This window comes from Pseudophryne corroboree, chromosome 6 (genome assembly GCF_028390025.1).
Source record: "Pseudophryne corroboree isolate aPseCor3 chromosome 6, aPseCor3.hap2, whole genome shotgun sequence".
NCBI classification, from domain to species: domain Eukaryota; kingdom Metazoa; phylum Chordata; class Amphibia; order Anura; family Myobatrachidae; genus Pseudophryne; species Pseudophryne corroboree.
The window spans coordinates 488,053,858-488,069,910 of NC_086449.1; the positions used below are offsets into that span (position 1 = coordinate 488,053,858).

A 16,053-nucleotide genomic window follows, 5' to 3' on the forward strand; every position below is an offset into this window, starting at 1 on the left:
AACAACAATACTGCAAAGTGGCAAGTACATAAATATCGGAAACCTGACTCCTTACGTACAGTATTACAGTGAGAGAACTTTTGTTGCTTGTTGCTGATCAGTCACAGAAGCCTGGGAGGTCGTCATGGCCGTTGATTGGCTGAAACACTCTTCTCTCTGAATGTCATCACACACACATACACATACCCCCACACACACGTTGGTAACAGCAGGGATCAGCAGCGCACTTGTCAGCAGGATTACAAGAGACAGTCTAACAGTTCCAGATCTTCCAATTATCAGGGGGAAATTGCCACTTATTACTTGGTAATTATCAATTATATAATGCACATGTTGAACTGTATGCGCTTGTGGATACTGCATGTGGGGCATTTATAGAGTTTTGTTGTGTTTGAGTTTTTTTTTTTTTACTCTTTCAGTCTTAATTTTACTTTGTAGTGCTTTATTTAATGTTTGTTTTACTTTTATATTACATATAGTTTTTATACTTTTGGGTCAGTTATGTTGATTAAGTTCTTATATGTTGAGGGTTGGTTATTGATTTAAAAAAAGTTATTTATGATGTGAATAGATAGTATCCTTTTGAACCACGTTGTGAATCATCTAGTCACGTGGTGGGAATTCTGGTTTGTATAACATGCTTAGATTGCATACTTTGGGGTGACACAAGTTTGGGTGTACACAACGTTCAGTTATCCTGTGCTTGGATCCCAGCAGTAACTTGCTCATTTACACACACTTGTCTGTAGAAACCCTCCACAGGCATTTACGTTCACTCTTAATTGTAGCAGCTTTCTTCCTTTTTAGAAAGCCATCAATAATATGATAAGAACAATAGGGTGTAGCCCTTTTAGAGTTCCAGTAGCAGGAGAGACTACTGAGGTATAATCCATCATAGTGTCCAGCCTTCAGAGAGAGTGTATTTTTATGATGCCAACAGGCTATTCTGAATGGTTACCATTATCTGCAGGAGTTTTATGACCTCCCTTTTATGTGGAATGCTTTATATGCTTTAGAAATGCGCTGTTACAGATGCTATTTTTGCACTTGTCTTCTCTTCTTTATTTTTAATCCTCGTTCAACAAACACAGCGAAGCAACAATGGAAGAAAATATGTTTCCAAATAGAGAATAATCATTTCACCTGCCAGGTGCGCATAGACTCTCCTCAGGCCCCTGCAATGCTGAGAGAAAACCCTCAGGCTATAAGCTGATGCCCTACTAAGCACCCCTCTCGCAGCTGTCCTTCATTCATATTGCAGGTGCATTCATGAGGTGGTAGCTACACAGGGCGCTGTGAGACTGTATTTTCTCCTGTCAAAATCTATCATCGTTATCAGTGCCCTAATCTGTATAATAAAACACATCCAGAATGTTTTTTGTAGAAGTATTTCTTCTCTTTTAGTTGTTGATATTATGTGGATCTTTAATAGTGTGGATATTCTTGATTTACATTGTGTCAGCATGTCCCACTGTGCTGTATAGGCAGGGAACATACCATAGATGTATAGGAATATACAATGAAGCAGAAGCTAGAAAGATCGTACTTGCTAGAATTTACTATATTAGATGCTACCATAGAGACAAAATTCTAGGAATCCTTCAATGGAAGCTCTGTGTACTATTATGTATTAGTGGCAGGAAGTATGCTGGTCTGTTAGTGTTTGTTGTTGTCATTACCGGAAAATATTCAAAGTAAATTGTAAAGTGCAATACAGTATGTTGTTTCTATATGAATAAATGATAATGCTGTAAACAATAAAGAGCAAACAATGCTGATGCTAACGAATTACATACAGCATCCTGGCGGTCGGGGTGCCGGCAGTCAAAATACAGACCGCGGCATTCCGACCCTGGGAATTCCGACACCTGCTAAACCTAATCCCTTACCCCCCTAACCTTAACCCTCCCTCACCACAGCCTAAATCTAGCCCTCCCCCTATGGCAGCCTAACCCTAACCCCCCTTTCCCACAGCCTAACACTAGCCTAGGGTGCCTAATCCACCCTCCCCGCAGCCTAACCCTCTAACCCCTGTAGCCTAACCCTAACCGTCCCACCGCAGCCTGAACAAACAGCTTCTAACTGTCATTTTTCAAACACAGACTGTAATAGGGCTGATTAGTTACTTTATCTCTCTCCAAGCTTTGATACATCTCCCCCTTTATCTTCTAAAGTATTTCCTGACACTAGTGAATGACACAAGCTCTTTGAGCTGAAATTATAGTTTCTATCTCACTGGTCTTACAGTACAATTTTTATTTAATTGGACACTAGTTATCAGACCGTCAAAATGACAGAACAATATAACAGTAATGTCAGCACTGGCGGTTGTGCGTGCCCGAACGGAGCAACACTTTAATTGCTCCATCAGGTGTCATCTAGTGGCCGCCGCCACCCCAAACACTTAACTTCAACCCTTAGACATGAGGAGCAGTGTTAGCCTTTCATTCTATAAGATACTGTATAAAAGGTAACATAGCATAATGGAGATACGGCGTTTCTGTGATATGCATTAAACCACAGATGTCAAAATACTAGCAATGCCCATTTGTATAGCAGTTGGTGGTGTCTAGAGTCAAGGCCCAGATTTTTCACAAGGCAACCTAGGCACCCACCTAGGGCCCTGTGGGTCCCAAGGGGCCCTTGGACAGGCCCCTCAAATAAATCTGGCTTGTACAGAGTCCTGTTGTCTGCACTGTGCATGCTAATTACTAGTAATATACCATGAAACGTAAGGCAGTCCTGTCCACTTCTACCTACCATAAAAAATAATCCTATAGCCTACTTGAAAAAGAAATGGTGTGCGTGTATCTTGGGGGTGGGGGGTGGGGTCTGTCTCCCTGTAGGCTTGTACCGACATCTATCAATTGCAGGGTTGTTGGGTAGTCAGTGTCTAGCTTGTGAAATTACCCAGGCACCACTGTAATGTTACTGTTATATTAGGCCGGCATCCACCATAGTCTGTGGTGCTCATCTTTGCTGCGATGCAGAATGCTGCAACACGGCTTGCTGCATGGCATGTTTGTCTGTGACTATTCGCAGCCAGTGATCGCTCCATTAACTGATGGAGCGATTGCGGCTGTAAATAGTCGCAGCCCAACATGCCATGCAGCAAGCCATGTTGAAGCATTCTGCATCGCAGCAAAGATGAGCATGGCTACATCTGTATGTGTACCCACCACACCACCAGCTCTTTATGTCCACACCACAGTCCCCACTGCAGCTGCCACCTCGCAGCGACTTTCTAGTCCCTAGCACTCTTTCAGATGAGGTAATATGTAAGGAGCCATGGAGAGAGGGCCATCCACCTTTATAGTACTAACTAAGAGGGAAAAACTTAGTGTTAGGGTATTAGGGTTAGTTTAGGGGTTTGGGTTAGGGATAGGGCATTAGGGTTGTGTAGGGTTTAGCAGATTGAGTTTGGGGTTAGGGATGAGTTAGGGTCAGGATTAATGTAGGGATGATATATGTCCTGGATTTACCGATCTAAATATCTTTGTTTAGATTTAGGTCCAGGCCTAGAGTATACAGTTTTCAATTTCAACTGCTGTGTAAGGTGGAATTTCAGTCTCCTTTACACAATCATCTATACTGTCCAGTCCAAGAAATACAAATGTCCTGAACCAATAATCCTGAGAATGCAGCCTATCGCTTATAGTGACGAGTGACAATTTTGTGCAATGATGTTCTTTGATAAGATGAGAAATGTTTGGAGACACAAAATGGTTTCATCCACTGTATTGGGCCGTTGGTTTACTTAAGTGTGACACAGGTTTCAAATCTACTTCCAAAAGACCTAGGTCCTGATTCAGATTTGTACATAATGCTGATGTTCATACAACTGAGCGATTATTGGTAGTCTGTGCACGTGCCGCAATCACACTACATATGCACCAAGGTACTTCTGTGATGCTGTTCGCAACCAGGAATGGAAATATAGTGCTATGGATTGTTGAAGGAGGGGGCCCCAAACCGGTAACTTGCCTAGGGCCCCATGAGGTCTAAATCCGCCTCTTCTAGAGCCTGGTGCTATGGACATTATCCATTTAGGTGCGTTCTAACTTCTATATGGCATCTGCATGTGCTCCATTTATAGAAAGGCAACACTGCATAGGACTCATGGGCCTTATACTGTACAGTTCTGTCTTTACTTGACATGTTCAAAACAGAGCTTTTCATTTTACCTCCTGTCTCACTCACCCCGACATCTCCCTCACTGCCATCATCACCATATTTTTTTTTTTACCAGACCTACTGCTTTTGTGTCACCTGTTACTCTGCCCTCAACTTTACATCACACATAACAGTTAATATCTCTGTACTTTCTAAAGATTGCAAAAATACCCCCTTTCTTACCTAAGATGCACCCAAAACTAATCCACACTCAGCATCACCAGCCTTGACTAATGCAACCTCCTACTATCTGACATCCCCTCGCCATTCTATCCCATTTAAATCCATTCTCAGTTCTGTAGCAAGACTGACCTTCCTCTTTCTCCTCTCCTCATCTTCCACTCCTACCTACAATACTTTCCCTGTACCATTAATCACTTATTTAATTGACCCCCCATGCATGATCCTCCAACTTAAAATTTTTCAATGTTCCACATAAACCCCCATCTTTATAACAGTATATTACATATATATTTCTCACACTTGTAAGATTTTGCTACTGTTCCAATCTTATTTCAGCTGTGGACTCCAATTTTATTATAAGCTTTCTAATGAGCAGGACCATCCATTTTTTCTCCATCTGAATTTATCGTATCTACCTTTTATGTCCCAGTTTTATGTTGTTTTCCTCATTGTCCATCACTGCAGAGCAGTGTCGTAACTAGGCATTTTAGCGATGTGTGCAAGAAACGGCATTGGCGCCCCCCCCACCGCCGTATGGAAAAACATGGGCAGTGCGCGCCGCAGGCGCGCGCAAAAAATTAGGGGCGTGGCTTCATGGGGAAAGGGTGTGGTGTGGCCACAAAATAATACCAATTCATACTACGGTGCACAGTAGTCTCCATTATTCAAATTACACCGCACAGTTGCGCCACTACACCAGGTAGAGCCCCTTTTACACATTACGGCAGTCAGCGTCCCCTTTTTACACATTACGGCAGACAGCGTCCCCCTTTTTACACATTACCTTTTTACACATTACGGCAGACAGCGTCCCCTTTTTACACATTACGGAAGACAGCGTCCCCCTTTTTACACATTACGGCAGACAGCGTCGAGAGAGAGAAAGAGACACTTACCATCTCTCCCCGCTGTCCTCTGTGACACTGGCTGGTGCTGCTGTGCTGTGGCGGGCTGCAGCTGGGCAATGAAGCTGAGCGGCGCCTGCAGCTGGGGCATGTTGGTGGGTCCTCCCCACTCCCAAGTAAGCAGGTGCCAGTAGCTTGATTAGTAGTACTGATCACTGGTCCCGCCAGAAGAGGGGAACAAGCAGCGACGCGGGTATATAGACACCGGTGCAGAAGTTGATGATTCTACTTCTCTCCCACACACATACAGTATATATATATATATATATATATATAAAATCTAACCTGGCATTCCCTATACGGCAATGTACTGCATCAGGTGCCCGCACTATTTTCATTCATACATTTCCATAAGGTGCAGTACTCCTGATGTCTGCAATAAATAAACTAGATGCACCATCTTCAGTTGCCAACTCAAGATGTGCATTTACAGTAGTTTATTTATTGAAGACATCAGGAGTGCTGCACCTTATGGAAATGTATATATATAAATGCATATCTAGCCTAAAACTAAAATTTAGTTGTTAACAGAGAAAAAAATGTATGTCTTACTTATGTTCACTGTCTCTCCTCCGAACGAGGACACAGGGATCCCGCCTCCTTCCTTGCATCCTGGGGGCTTAGCTAGTCTCACAGCCGCTGGCTGCACAGTTTAATTTGACAGCTGGACAGTTTGCTCAGCACGGGGGGGTGGGGATTTTCGGGCGGTGTTCATGAAGGGGAAAGGGAGAGACTATGCGGGGGAAATCGCGTGGCGAGGCCAGGAGACTGAGTGCAGCTTAATTGGACACTACAGCTGGTCACTTTCCTCACATGCCGGGTGCTATCGCGTGTTGGGGGGCGGGGCGGCGGCGGCGGCTCCGGCGGCTCGGGGAGGTTTGCAGAGGGGGGCGTGCTGTATGTAACGAGCCAGCTTACTGTAACCGCGGGACACACAGACTCACGCTGTTAGCGGTCGCGGCATCCCTGCACTTTGTCTCTGACTGCGGCTGGGCAATAGAGCTGTAAGGAGCTCTGATGCTCCGTACAGGGCCGTGACTCTGCGCTCCCCAGGGCTCTGTGCTGTGTGCGAGGCCCCTCTCGCACACACGTAGTTACGGCTCTGCTGCAGAGTACTGTAGTACATTACAAAGCAATGACTATAACAGAAATAATATTGTGCATTTCTTAGACACGAATCTATGTAAAGGCATTATTATTATTTATTTATAGGGACCATGACGTTATTCAGCGTTGTACAGAGTAGTAATACCTAGACCATAGATACCTAATTAGAAGGTAAACAATGTTTATAAATAATTAAAAGCATATACATATTGGATAAAGTGCCTGAGCTAACTGGGGGAGGGATGAAGCAAAAACTAGGAGAACCCTGCTCACGATAGCTTATATTCTAAGGGCAGATGTAAAAGAGGTTATACTGGGGAGTATTTTATTACATTTCCTCTTTGGTAAGTTTTGGTACCCTGTCTACTACATAACACTTATGTGCACGTGGCCTTTACGGTACATGGATTACATCAAAACACAGCATTGGATATGAACCAAACTTTAAACAGTGTCTAGTTTTTTTGCTGCTTATATAGTGGTTCCCAGACTGGGTGCCGTAACACCCTGGGGTGCCTTAGGACACTTGCAGGGGTGCCCTAGGTTGTTGGTCCAGAACCAATTCAAATTATTTATGGTCAGTGTAATAAGCAAAACCAGTGCTAGAGGCTGCCAATCATAAAATATGTGGCCAAACAGAAGCACATCCTGTCCCTCACAGCTGAACCTACTGTAAGGATGACATATAAACACAATTTAATTTTAATATTTGCTGAATTTCTTAAGTGCCGTGAACAAAATTATAGTACTCTAGGGCACTGTGAGTCACAAAAGTTTGTGAACCACTGTGCAATCAGAATGTGCGACTTCTGTAATTGTTTCATTAGCGACAATAGTGACAATAACATGAAACGTTCAGCTGCAGTATGGAGTTTTTGAAGTATACCACTGTGTTGTGGACAAGTACAAGCTATTGTAAGTTACAGAGCATGTTTAAGAATTGCATATGTAGGGATACTACATCCATTTACATGTTTACTTACATTTAGGAAAAATGTGTTCCATTTGGTCACCTGTCTCTAGGAACCTATTGTCTCTTTCATTGTTTGTTCCTGTTATATTATAAAGAAATTTGAAGAATACTAAATATTCTATTTGAAAGAAAACCTAGAAGAGACTTTGATATAGCAACAATACATAACCATTCTAGGCAACCTTAACAACACAGTAAGGTGGCAGACTTTAGTGTGCGGGCCAGGTTATGTGTTTGTGGTTAAGCATGTCTTGCAGGGCATGAGATACAGTTATCACGTTGTATTAGCAATGTGATACATCACATTAGTCACATCATAGCATGTATTTTCAAGCATGAAAATGTAAACAGGTTGGGAGCAAGATTGTGAATTTCATCGTGTCACTTTTGTTACTTGTCAAGACTAAGGACGCTGCACAGAGAAAGGATCTGAAGAAGGGTCACCGTGTCCTGCTGCTTCATGTTATGCCGCAAATCTGTCTAGCGTGTCTGCATATTTGTGTGAGCACAGTGGGCCTTATTTACAGAGTGTTGAATACCTAAAATGTAGAGTAAATGCTTTTTGTCGCACTGTGTATCCTGATTTGCAGAGTATGATTGCTTCCTAAGTGCATGATGGAAGGCTTACCCAGACTGAGGACTTGGGCAGAGCGATGGCATACTTTGAAATATACAGAGTAGTAGAATAGTGCAAGAATGAGAGATTCTGTGGAACAAGATTATTGAATTAATATAAGGCGAGGAGATGGTTGGAGAAATTCCTTGTGATAAGGAAAAACATATAGGGGGGTAATTTTTCTATACAAAAGCGCTAGATTTTTGTGGGTGCTCTGAGATGAATGGTGATGGGTATAGTCTTATGCTTTGAATAGGATGATGCAGCTACCAGTAACACTTAGATAGGAAAGACTTCCTCAGTGGAAAAGTCACTTACCGTGCTGTACACTAACCTGCTGTGCTGTCTCGGATATTCCCTGTGAAGTTGTTTTGAGTTGTTTTTTTATGCCAGAGTGCTCCATATTTGTAAAGATCTCAGTTAAGCTTTTCTAAATATTTTTTTTCATAAATAGGCATTTAATATTGTTTTTTTATATCTTCTAAAGATTACATTATAATATTACAGTATTGTGGCCCTTTGTTCTTTTCATGTGTATGGTTCTGCACTAATTACAGCCGGTGGTATTCCACATTCTCAGCTGGATGGAATTCCTAAACAAACTACTATTATTGTAGGCATTGATATCATTATATTAAGCCAGGGCATTAAGCTGTACCTGTTCCTTTAGTTTGGAACATCCTACACCATTTTTACTGACTTTATTTTGAGGTCACATTATTTGAGATGGAGGAGAGATCCACATTTTGTTGAACCTCGTCATATTTTTATATGACCTAGGGGGTGGTTCCAAGTTGATCGCACGTAGCAACTTTTTGCTGCTGGTGCGATCAACTAGACGCCGGCTATGGGGGAGTGTATTTTGGGGGAGCGATCACTTGTGCAGCCCTGCTATGCTAAAAAAGTTTTTGTGTAAAACAAGACTAGCCCTGCAGTTACTTACCCAGTGCGATGGATCCAGCGATGAAGGTCCCGAAATTGACATCAGACATCCGCCCTCCAAAAGCCTGGACACGTCTGCGTTCGGATCTCCACGCCCGTAAAACAGTGAGTTGACGCTCCCAGAATGCCTTCCTCCTCTCAATCTTCATGCGGTCACAGCTGCGACCGCTTTCTACATACGTGGCGTCGCTGCCTGTCGCCAGGCAACGACGCGCCTGTGCAATGCGGCTGCCGCGCATGCGCAGTTCTGACCCGTTCTCACTGATGCGATGAACCGCAGCATGCGAACAGGTCGGAAGGACCCCCCTAGTGCACTCAGTAGTGAGCTGCAGGGATGCCCAGCCCCTCCCTCCCCTTCAGCTCTTAATGGCTGGCTGGACAGTAACAGTCACCATGTGGCTGCTTGTTTGCCCCCACCCATCCAAATATCATACCTTCATTATTGCTGAACACACAGCAACCCTGCCAGTGGCAAGATGTGGCAAGCTCATAGAGACTTATCCAAAGGGACTTGCAGCTGTAATTTCCGCAAAAGGTGGCTCTACAATGTACTGATTCAAGGGGGTTGAATAGTTATGCACGCTGAAGTTTTCTGTTATTTTGTCCTATTTGTTGTTTGCTTCACATTAAAAAAAAAAAACATCTTCAAAGTTGTAGGCATGTTCTGTGAATGAAATGATGCAAACATTCAAACAATCTAGGTTGTGAGGTGACCAAACATGAAAAATGTAATGGATGGTGAGTACTTTAGCAAGGCACTGTAAATGACAGCAATAACCATAATACAGGAGACAATAGATATTTACAGGTGACTCTGTATAATGGATACACAGCAGCACACAGGGGGTCATTCCGACCCGATCGCACACTGCGCTTAATCGCTGCCGTGCGTTCAGGTCGGAACTGCGCATGCACTGCGGCTGCATTGCACAGGCGCATTGTTCGCCGGGCAGGGATGCTGCTAGCGAAGAAAGCTGTCGCAGCGGCGACCGCAAGAAGATTGACAGGAGGAAGGCGTTCCGGGGTGTCAACTGACTGTTTTCTGGGAGTGGTGCGGCGAACGCAGGCATGTCAAGGGGTTTGGAGGGCGGATGTGTGATGTCAATTCCGGGATCATCAACGCTGGATTCATCGCACAGGGTAAGTAACTTATACCCTGGTCTTGTTCTGCACAAAACTTTTTTTGCATAACAGGGCTGCACAAGCGATCGCAGCCGTGCTATGCAAAAAAACACTCCCTTATAGGTGGCGTCTAGTTGATCGCATGGGCTGCAAAAAGTTGCAGCGTGCAATCGACTTGGAATGACCCCCATAGTGTACTGGAACTTGTGTTGAATGCCAACAGAGTGGACCGATGTAAACTGAAGACTATGAAGCTACTGGTACTAGTAGTGACTGGTACTGGATGAAGCACAGGAACACACTGGAAACTGTAGAAAGTACCCATTAATAGTAGCTAGCACCTGGGGTGTAACAGGAACAGACTGGAAACTGTGGAGAGCGCCCAGCAGTAATGGCTGCTGCTTGGACCATAACAAGAACTCATTGGAAACTATGATAACGCTTGGAGTATCACAGCAGCTAATGGAGCACACTGGACTGTGGAGCCAATCTCTGGATTAACTGCAGACTGGAAGCTAGCAAACAGGTTACAGCAGAAGTTGATCTGGTAAAGTACAGATGTGTCCTTCTACATCCTTGCTGCAGTCACGATACAGCCCTTCAAGTCGCGCCATGCTGCGACACATGAGCAGCTTCTGCTGAGTAAAATGATATGCAGCATACATATATTCTGTGTGTGACTGCGACTTTATTTGCATACAAAATGCTATGGGCCCTCATTCCGAGTTGTTCGCTCGCAAGCTGCTTTTAGCAGCTTTGCACACGCTAAGCCGCCGCCTACTGGGAGTGAATCTTAGCTTATCAAAATTGCGAACGAAAGATTAGCAAAATTGCGAATAGACGCTTCTTAGCAGTTTCTGAGTAGCTCCACACTTACTCGGCATCTGCGATCAGTTCAGTCAGTTTCGTTCCTGGTTTGACGTCACAAACACACCCAGCGTTCGGCCAGACACTCCTCCGTTTCTCCAGCCACTCCCGCGTTTTTCCCAGAAACGGTAGTGTTTTTTCGCACACACCCATAAAACGGCCAGTTTCCGCCCAGAAACACCCACTTCCTGTCAATCACATTACGATCACCAGAACGAAGAAAAAACCTTGTAATGCCGTGAGTAAAATATCTAACTGCATAGCAAATTTGCTTGGCGCAGTCGCACTGCGGACATTGCGCATGCGCATTAGCGACTAATCTCTCCGTTGCGACAAAAAAATAACGAGCTAACAACTCGGAATGACCCCCATGGTGCAGCGTTTTCCTGGAAAACACTAACGTTTCATTTTGGATGCAGATGGAGCCACTATTACACACAGAATACAGGTATGTTGCATATAATTTTAATCAGCAGAAGCTTCTCCTGCGTCCTATTGCATTGCATTGCATCTAAGACGCATTTTTGCGTCCAAAAGATGCTCAGCGCTACCGAGTCATACAGCACTCACGCGTTATGTGTAACGCGACTTGTAGCCCATGGCCAGGTAGAGACTTATACAGGGCACATTGGCTATTAATAGGTCACAGGAGTCATGTGCAGGGAATCATCTCAGAGATTGGTAGATCACAGGCAAGATGGTGGTGCCCATGTCCTGGCGACTCCAGCTCCACATGAGGAAAACAGTCTTTGGCATTGTCACCATCTGGGGCATTTCCTGACAGCCTGGGAGAGAGATTTAATGCCACATACGGGATCGGTATGATTTACCAGCGGCTGTCAATATACCGACAACAGCATCCCTGCCGCCAGTATGCCAGCAGCGGGGCGAGCACAAAGAGTTCCCTTTCGGGCTGGCTGTGCTCGCCATGCAGCCTTCGCCACAGGTTCTATTCCTGCTGTATGTGTGTTGTGGACACCCATGAGTGGGAATAGTCCTGTTTGGCCGGTATTCTGGCTGCCGGCATTGCCAGCTGCCAGGAATCCGGCATCGATATCCTGACCACCGGGATCCCGACACATACTCCACATACCACAGTGCCGGGTACATTAGTGGATTTTGCCAGTCTGGCTCCTGGATCAGAACTCCTGACTATTTGAAGTTTTCACACAGGTTTTTGAGAAAAGCGCACATAGCCATGGTAACAGAAACTGGACGTGATAACAGCGTTCATTTTTGCAGCAAAAATGTTGTGGCCAAATGAATATGTCCTATAATGTTGTAAGATGTTCTTCACAAAATATTTTAAAAGTGAAAAAGTAACCAGACAAATCCATGCAGACACAGGGCATCATTTGACAATGATAACAACTAAAAGCTAATCTTGGAGCTAAAGTTACTTTGTCTGTGCCTTATGTTTTTGGAATGTACAGTATGCCCCTCAGAAAACAGATTCAGCCCAGACATCCAGCCTGTACTGCTGAGACTCATACCCATGCTATAAATTGGGGCGGGAGGGTTACATTCACAGACCTTGAAAACAGTACAAAACACTGTAGCAATCCTTTAGAACAAAATATGAGTGTCCCATGGCTTGAGATGGTAATTACTTATTAATGTTATGTGTAAATTTACTACCACAATTAAACATCAGCTTATAAATATTATCTTGGAACAGTATATAATGTCAAATAATAACTTTAAATATGTAAAACAGTTTTTACAATTTATAGCAATACTTAGATAATTTACAATACTGGATATTTTTACTGCATACCTATACTTCTTAATGTTTGTATTAAGGTCATGGTGCTATATATTCCTATATTTGCAAACTGCCATTTCACATCTGTACCAGAAAATCATTCATGGTAGAAACCTGAAAATGTTGATGGGCCCTCCAATATACAGTATGCATTAATAGGATTTTATATATGTTGCCAAATCTGCGCATATGCAGCAATATTCTTACATTGGGGATTAGACTTTATGGAACTTGGTTTTCATTGCAGATAAACTGTAGGGGTAAAAGTGCGGGTTTTCAAAAGTTGAGATGTTACCCATAGCAACCAATCAGATTATAGCTATTATCTTCTGGAAGGTACCAAATAAATGATAATTAGAATCTTGTTGCTATGCTCAACATCTCCACATTTGAAAACCTGCACTTTAGTAAATAAAAACGTAATGGTGGGTACACCCTATGCAAAATGCTCCATGAGCGATATCGCATAGTGTTTCACCTCCGGGCTGCCAACACTGTGTAAGCGATATTGCACAGTAACGTCATGCCGTGGCTGGCACGGACATGCAGCTTCTGACAATATAGTCAGATTGAGCTTCATGTACAGCCAACAGCGCGCATCGGCCATCGCTCATAGTATTCACACTGGGCGATATTGTAAACAATGTCATTCAAGATTGTAAAAATGAGAGATATTATTTACAATATCACCTAGTGTGTATGTACCATTAGATTGATAGTCGAATGCCATGGGCAGAGGCGGATTGGCCATAGGGCTTACAGGGAAGATTCCCGGTGGGCCTACGCACCTGTGGGGCCTGTTTTGTTTGAGGACGTATTCCTATTTATAGACATAATGAATAAGATGCAAAATAATTTGCATATATGAAAATTACTTTGCCACTTAGCCTGTGATTGCAGATGATCTAGTGTATGCTCTGTCTGCCTGCTTGGCTGACATATAAGATTGAGTGAATACTGATTGGGATACGGTTGGTGTAATAAGCAAGAAAATATATCTTTCTAAAGAATTATATAGTTTCCTAAATTCTAAAGGTGTATCATATAATGTGCTCATAATATTTAATTGTATTTCCTTTTAACTTCCCCCTTGATGCTAGACATGCCCACTATCTGGAAAGTTTTGGGGGGAGGGTGCTGCTGCCATGGCCCATGGCTAGACCTTACACCTCTGGTGCTGCCCATGTGGGGCCACTAGTACAAATTTTTCCAGGGCCGCTTTTTGTTCCCAATCCGCCCCTGGCCATGGCTTTTTTTTGTTTTCATGTTCATAAAAGTGTTTAGGGAAGAAGACAAGAGAGGACAAGATACTCTTCGATACTCTTCATGTTTTCATGGATGGGCATTGAACTATTTAAAAAATGATAAAAGTAATAGTAACTACAAGAAAGGTTAGTGCAGGCTTTTCATATTTATCAATAATGCATGTATAAAAGGCTACCTTTTCCCATTTTTCTTCTGTTCTTTTTTTTACATTATGGGGTATATGCAATTCCGGGCGAATTGCGTCTTTTTTTCGCCCGTTTTTAAATTCGACACAATTCGACCGTCGAATTCCGGCAGGTGGGTGCCGGAATTCGACATATTCAATAAAAAACGAATTCGACAGTCCCGCTGTCGAAAAAACGACCGATTTGACGGATTTTGATTAGATTTTTAAAAATGTTTAAAAAACTGTAAAAAACCCGAAAAAAATTTGCGTGGGATCCCCCCTCCTAAGCATAACCAGCCTCGGGCTCTTTGAGCCGGTCCTGGTTGCCAAAATACGGGGAAAAAAATGACAGGGGATCCCCCGTATTTTAACAACCAGCAGCGGGGTTCTGCGCCTGGTCATGGTGCAAAATATACGGGGGACAAAAAGAGTAGGGGTCCCCCGTATTTTTTGTACCAGCACCGGGCTCCACTAGCTGGACAGATAATGCCACAGCCGGGGGTCACTTTTATACAGCGCCCTGCGGCCGTGGCATTAAATACCCAACTAGTCACCCCTGGCCGGGGTACCCTGGAGGAGTGGGGACCCCTTCAATCAAGGGGTCCCCTCCCAGCCACCCAAGGGCCAGGGGTGAAGCCCGAGGCTGTCCCCCCCATCCAAGGGCTGCGGATGGGGGGCTGATAGCCATGTGTAAAAATGAAAGAATATTGTTTTTTGCAGAAGAACTACAAGTCCCAGCAAGCCTCCACCGCAGGCTGGTACTTGGAGAACCACAAGTACCAGCATGCGGGGGGAAACGGGCCCGCTGGTACCTGTATTTCTACTGCAAAAAAAATACCCAAATAAAAACAGGACACAGACACCGTGAAAGTATAACTTTATTACATACATGCCGACACACATACTTACCTATGTTGACACGCCGACTCTGGCCACGTCTCCAATGTCGACGTCCGGGGTACCTGAAAATAAAATTATACTCACCTGATCCAGTGTTCGGTTCTTTTATTGTAATCCACGTACTTGGCAAAACAAAAAAACGCATTTACCCGAACCAGACGGACTGAAAGGGGTCCCATGTTTACACATGGGACCCCTTTCCCCGAATGCAGAGACCCCCCGTGACTCCTGTCACAGAAGGTCCCTTCAGCCAATCAGGAAGCGCCACGTCGTGGCACTCTCCTGATTGGCTGTATGCGCGTCTGAGCTGTCAGACGCGCATCGCACAGCTCCCTCCATTATCTTCTATGGTGGGAACTTTGCGGTCAGCGGTGAGGCCACCCGCGGTCAGCCGCTGACCGCGTGTAACCCCACCGCTGACCGCAAAGTTCCCACCATTGAAACTAATGGAGGGAGCTTTGCGATGCGCTGTCTGCCAGCTCAGACGCGCAAAGCCAATCAGGAGAGTGCCACGAAGTGGCGCTTCCTGATTGGCTGAAGGGACCTTTCTGTGACAGGAGTCACGGGGGGTCTCTGCATTCGGGGAAAGGGGTCCCATGTGTAAACATGGGACCCCTTTCAGTCCGTCTGGTTCGGGTAAATACGTTTTTTTGTTTTGCCAAGTACGCGGATTACAATAAAAGAACCGGACACTGGATCAGGTGAGTATAATTTTATTTCCAGGTACCCCGGACGTCGACATTGGAGACGTGGCCAGAGTCGGCGTGTCAACATAGGTAAGTATGTGTGTCTGCATGTATGTAATAAAGTTATACTTTCACGGTGTCTGTGTCCTGTTTTTATTTGGGTATTTTTTTTGCAGTAGAACTACAGGTACCAGTGGGCCAGTTTCCCACCCCGCATGCTGGTACTTGTGGTTCTCCAAGTACCGGCTTGCGGGGGAGGCTTGCTGGGACTTGTAGTTCTTCTGCATAAAACAATATTCTTACATTTTCAACAAGGCTATCAGCCCCCCATCCGCAGCAGCCCTTGGATGGGGGGGACAGCCTCGGGCTTCACCCCTGGCCC

General features: G+C 44.3%; 1 protein-coding gene across 13 annotated transcripts in view; it reads left to right on the forward strand.

Annotated features, from left to right (window-relative positions):
• The window catches only part of NRCAM (neuronal cell adhesion molecule), a 327,854-nt gene that overhangs the window by 117,759 nt on the left and 194,042 nt on the right, over positions 1-16,053 (forward strand). Inside the window, exon 1 of one of the 13 annotated variants that reach the window (XM_063927299.1) lies at positions 214-306. The exons of the other annotated variants lie outside the window; for them this stretch is intronic. The gene's annotated coding sequence lies outside the window, so the exon portion shown is untranslated. Of the gene's footprint in view, positions 1-213; positions 307-16,053 lie in introns of those variants that run through there. 13 annotated transcript variants of the gene reach the window in all.